Source organism: Lolium rigidum, chromosome 6 (genome assembly GCF_022539505.1).
Source record: "Lolium rigidum isolate FL_2022 chromosome 6, APGP_CSIRO_Lrig_0.1, whole genome shotgun sequence".
Classification (NCBI taxonomy): domain Eukaryota; kingdom Viridiplantae; phylum Streptophyta; class Magnoliopsida; order Poales; family Poaceae; genus Lolium; species Lolium rigidum.
In genome coordinates this window covers 266,549,538-266,555,648 of record NC_061513.1, presented here as the reverse complement: position 1 = coordinate 266,555,648, position 6,111 = coordinate 266,549,538, and the positions used below count along the sequence as shown (strand labels likewise).

The following is a 6,111-nucleotide window of genomic DNA, read 5'->3' as shown; positions in this document are numbered from 1 at the left end:
GTCAGCCGAGGAACCTTTTGCACCGGTTCGTGTTACGAACCGGTGCAAAAGATAGCTCATTTGCACCGGTTCGTAACACGAACCGGTGCAAAAGGTCCCCAGCCCTATATCAGCTCACCTCCAACCAGCCAATTCACAACTTCACTTTTTCTAGGAGAAAGGTGTGTGTGTTGAGTGCTACCTTGCATTTCTTTGACATGCACACAAGGTGCTCGATGAAATGTCTGAGAAAATGATGCCGCTTGATTTTACACAAAACAAAAATGAGATGAGGTGCCGGAGCGACACTTAAGCTTTCTCCTCTTTCTTTCCCTCCTCAATCAAGGTTAAACAACTTTATCCTTTCATTTGTACGGTGCTAATATCCAATATATATATATATATATATATATATTATGATGTTTTGTAATGGTTTTTTGATAAACTTAATTATTTGATGTAGATGAACCGGCGGCAATGGATGTACGTTGACCGACGTCTACCCGAGTTCACTTCGGGCCTGAAAGAATTTATCCGTGTGGCTGAGGAAAACCCACAGAAGGATGGTTATATATGTTGTCCATGTGTTGATTGCCGGAACTTAAAGCAATACCCTGAATGGCAAGAAATTCACTCGCACCTGCTTTGGAAAGGTTTCATGCCCAGGTCTAATTGTTGGACCAAGCATGGAGAAAGAGGGGTTATGATGGAAGACGACGACGAAGAAGAAGAGGATGATGATATGTACCCTAACTACGGTGATACTGCAACAGGGCATGATGAAGATGAGGAGGCAGTGGAGGTGATCAAGATGAAGAGGCATCAGATGAGCCCGTTGATGATGATCTTCGCCGGGCCATCGCTGATGCACACAGAGATGCAGAAACTGAAAACGAGAAGCGAAAGTTAAAGGGCATGTTAGATGATCACAAAGATAAGTTATACCCAAATTGCGAAGATGGGAACACAAAGCTCGGTGCCACACTGGAGTTGCTGCAATGGAAGGCAGAGGCTGGTATATGTGACAAGCCATTTGAGAAGTTACTGAAAATAATGAAGAGGAGGTTTCCAAATGATAACGAATTGCTCGACGAGTACGTACGAAGCAAAGAAGGTTCTCTCGCCCTCTAGGATTAGAGGTGCTGAAGATACATGCATGCATTAATGATCGCATCCTCTACCGCGCTGAGTACGAAAATTTAGAAAAATGCCCGGTATGCACTGCACTACGGTATAAGATCAGGCGAGATGACCCTGGTGATGTTGAGGGTGAGCCCCCTAGGAAGAGGGTTCCTGCCAAGTTTATGTGGTATGCTCCTATAATACCACGGTTGAAACGTCCATTCAGAAATAAAGAGCATGCCAGGTTGTTGCGATGGCACAAAGAAGACCGTAAGAAAGACGAGATGCTGAGACACCCCGCTGATGGGTCGCAGTGGAGGAAAATCGATAGAGAGTTCCCGGACTTTGCAGATGACGCGAGGAAGTTAAGGTTTGGTCTAAGTACAGATGGAATGAATCCTTTTGGGGAGAAGAGCTGCAGTCATAGCACCTGGCCTGTAACTCTATGTATCTATAACCTTCCGCCTTGGTTGTGCATGAAGCGGAAGTTCATTATGATGCCAGTGCTCATCCAAGGCCCAAAGCAACCCGGCAACGACATTGATGTTTACCTACGGCCATTATTTGAAGAACTCTTATAGTTGTGGAGCAAACCAGGTGTACATGCATGGGATGAGTACAAACAGGAGTCATTCAACCTACGAGCGTTGCTTTTCGTGACCATCAATGATTGGCCTGCTCTTAGTAACCTTTCAGGACAGACAAACAAGGGATACAATGCATGCACGCACTGCTTAGATGATACCGAAGGTGCTTATTTGAAGAAATGTAAGAAGGTTGTGTACCTGGGGCATCGTCGATTTCTTCCAAAGAGGCACCCCGTCAGAAAGAAAGGCAATCATTTCAGAGGTGAGGAAGATCACCGGGAGAAGCCTGAACTTCGTACCGGTGATGCTTTACTTGATATGGTCAAAGACATAAAAGTAATATTTGGAAAGGGTCCTGGCGGCCAATCTGTTCCCAATAAAACTGATTCGAAGAAAAAATCTGTTCCCAAAGACGTCGTTACCGGACACGCACCCATGTGGAAGAAAAAATCTATATTTTGGGATCTACCCTATTGGAAAGTCCTAGAGGTCCGCTCTTCAATCGACGTGATGCATGTGACGAAGAATCTTTGCGTGAACCTGCTAGGCTTCTTAGGCGTGTATGGGCAGACAAAAGATACACCAGAAGCAAGGGAGGACCAGTATCGTATGAAAGTCCCAAAGAACAAGCAAGAACAGGATTACAAGACGGATACAGGGAGTCGCTTAAGTCCTGGCAGCTACGCTCTTACCAAAGCAGAGAAGGAAATCTTTTTTGAAGTCCTTTATAGTATCAAGGTGCCGTCTGGATTCTCATCAAATATAAAGGGAATTATAAATATGGCGGAGAAAAAATTCCAAAACCCGAAGTCGCATGAGCGCCACATTATTATGACGCGTATTGCTTCCGGTTGCACCGAGGGGCTTCTGTCGGAAAATGTTCGAATACCCATTGTGAAGCTATGTGCATTCCTTAATGCAATATCTCGAGAAGGTAATCGATCCAGCTAGTCTTCCAAGGTTACGAAGGATGTGGTGCAATGTCTTGTTAGCTTTGAGTTGGTGTTTCCACCATCTTTCTTCAATATTATGACACATCTCCTGGTTCACCTTGTCGAAGAGATTTCCATCCTCGGTCCTGTCTTTCTACACAATATGTTCCCCTTCGAGAGGTTCATGGGGGTCTTAAAGAATAATGTTCATAACCGTGCTTGGCCAGAAGGAAGCATCTCCAAGGGCTATGGAACAGAGGAGGTCATCGAGTTCTGTGTTGACTTTATTCCTGACCTTAAGTCGATTGGTGTTCCTGAATCGCGACATGAGGGGCGACTAAGTGGAAAAGGCACGCTAGGAAGGAAATCAATGATATGTAGGGACGGCATTTCTTTCACTCAAGCACACTACACGGTTCTACAAAGTTCCACCTTGGTGGCCCCGTATATCACTGATCACAAGAATATTGTACGCTCCGAATATCCGGGGCAGTCTGAAGACTGGATTACACATAAACATATGCAGACATTCGGCGGTTGGCTCCGAACACATCTCATGAATAACAAAGCTATTGGAGATCAATTGTACTTGTTGGCCGGGTCACCATCTTCGACCATACTGACTTTCCAGGGGTACGAGATAAATGGAAATACCTTCTACACGTTCGCCCAAGATAAAAAGAGCACCAACCAAAATAGTGGTGTCCGCATTGATTCAACAAACACTAACAGTGGGGAAAAGGACACATATTATGGTTACATAGAGGAGATATGGGAACTTGACTATGGACCTTCTTTTAAGATCCCTTTGTTTCGGTGCAAATGGTTCAAGCTTGATGGAAAAGGGGTAAAGGTAGACCAGCTGTACGGAATAACAACGGTGGATCTCAACAATCTTGGTTACGAGAGACGAACCATTCGTCCTAGCCAATGATGTGGCTCAGGTTTTCTATGTGAAGGACATGTCCTCCAGACCGAAGAAAAGAAAACATAAGGAAACGAGCTCATCCGATGAGCCAAAGCGTCACATAGTTCTTTCAGGGAAAAGAACCATCGTGGGAGTCGAGGACAAGACAGACATGTCAGAAGATTATAATAAGTTTGCTGAAATTCCGCCCTTCAGAGTGAACATTGATCCAACCATCGCGTTAAATGCTGAAGATACTCCATGGTTACGGTCGAAGCGATCATAATGTATTAATTATTATCCTGTACCTTGATGAGCTCATATTGTGAAGCGTTTGTTGTCATATGTATCAGTAACATTGGTCGTTTGAACTAAATGCTCTTTCCTTCGAGAAGCTCCCGGAAGCCCTCTTTAATTACCCTAAGGTACTGGTTGTTGGGTGTATATATACTAGCAGCTTCCGAGCGGGACTTGCGGGAAGATTTACTCGGGCAAAGCTTCCGAAGATGTCTCAGACGGCCAGCCATCTAAGACATCTTCGAGAAGCTTCGCCGGAGAGGCTCTTTCCTTCTTGGTCGTTGCCTCTCAGGCTGCTCTCTCTACTCTCCCCGGAGGGGGCTATATATAGCAATGTGCCTCCAGATAATCCCCCCCCCCCATATGAGGCCACCCCAGATAAGGCAAACACCAGATAAGCCTCCCCCAGATTTAGCCCCCCATCTTTAGCACCGGTTCCAGCCAGGAACCGGTATAAAAGGGATATATAAACTAATCCACCATCTTTAGCACCGGTTCAAGCCAGGAACCGGGATAAAAGGGGTATATAATCAAATCCACCATCTTTAGCACCGGTTCAAGCCAGGAACCGGGATAAAAGAGGTATATAATCAATCCACCATCTTTAGCACCGGTTCAAGCCAGGAACCGGGATAAAAGGGGTGTATAATCTAATCCACCATCTTTAGCACCGGTTCAAGCTAGGAACCGGGGTACAAGGGGTATATAAACTAAAGACAACGACTTTATTGAAATTTAACAAGATACGTTAACTAAACTTAAACAAAAACAACGACAACGACTTTATTGAAATTTAACATTAACTAAATTTAAACTAAAATAATAACAACTTCTACTAGTTCTTCCGCGCATCCGTTGCTGCCCTCCTGGCTGCCGCCTCCTGCCGCAGCTCCTCCTCACGGCGACGCTTATACATCTCCTCACTATCCAGATCCGCCACACGCGGCCGCTTATGCAGCTCCTAGAGACTCTGCCTCTCAAATGCTTCTATGGTAGCCGCTAGCGCCGCCTCCTCCCACTTCTCTATCTCTGCAAGCTGCGGGTCCACCTCATCCTCTGCTGCCCTCCTTGCTGCCGCCTCCTGCCGCTGCAGCTCCTCCCACTCCTCTATCTCCGCGAGCTGCGGGTCCACCTCCACCGGCAGCGGGTGCGGCTTTGGGGGCATTGTGCAATGGGCTAGGGTTTGGTGATGAGCGAAGTGGGAGAGACGGCGACGTACTATTTATAGAGGGAAAATATCCCGCGCGGCGCTGTGGCGGGAAAATATCCCACGTGCCGATTGCGTCGTGGTGGGAAAATATACCGCGCGCCGCTTGCGTCGTGGCGGGAAAATCACGCGCGGCGTCATCGCGTGGCGGGAAAATATCCCTCGCGTCGTGGCGGGAAAATATTCCACGCGGCGTCGTTTGACAGGAACCTACCACGCGCGCGTCGTGGCGGGAACCTATCCCGCGCGAAACACGAAAAAAAATGGCGGGAAAATACAAAAGGCAGTGAAAAAAGGGGTCTTTTGCACCGGTTGGTGGCTCGAACCGGTGCAAAAGGGTCTTTTGCACCGGTTCGAGCCACCAACCGGTGCAAAAGGCCCTATAACTGCGCGCGAGCACTTCCTCCTTCCTCATTCGCGCTAGGAGAACTGAGACGCCTGCAGGCTGCCAAATTTTCGCACCGCCGGCGCCATCCTCCTCCCGCGCGCGCGCGCCGCTCTGGCCGCTCTGCCGCTGGCCTCCCGCCTCCTCCTCTGCCCGCGCGCCCTCCCCTCCGCCGCCCCAGGCCTCCTCCGCCGCGCGCGCCGCCTCCTCCGTGCCGCGCGCCGCCGCCCCCGCCCGCCGCCCCCATCTCCGACCGGCGCCTAAGGTGAGCCCCGGCTTGTTTTTTTTTCTTTTTTTTGTTTCATTTAGTTAGTAAATTTAGTAGTTAAATTGGTTAGAAAATATTAGTTAGAAAAATTTGTTAGAAATATTAATTTAGAGTTAGAAAAATTATATGTTAGAAAATATTAGTGAAATTTATATGTTAGAAAATATTAGTGAAATTTATATGTTAGAAATATTTGTTAGAAAATATTAGTTAGATAAAAGTGTAGTTAGAAAATATTTGTTACAAATTTATATGTTAGAAATATATTTGTTAGATAAAAATGTAGTTAGAAAATATTTGTTACATAAAAATGTAGTTAGAAAATATTTGTTACAAATTTATATGTTAGAAATATATTTGTTAGATAAAAATGTAGTTAGAAAATATTTGTTAGATAAAAATGTAGTTAGAAAATATTTGTTACAAA

General features: G+C 46.0%; 1 pseudogene; it reads left to right on the top strand.

Moving 5' to 3' along the window:
• Positions 1-460: 460 nt before the first annotated feature.
• LOC124661915 lies at positions 461-3,792 on the top strand (annotated as a pseudogene).
• Positions 3,793-6,111: the final 2,319 nt, after the last annotated feature.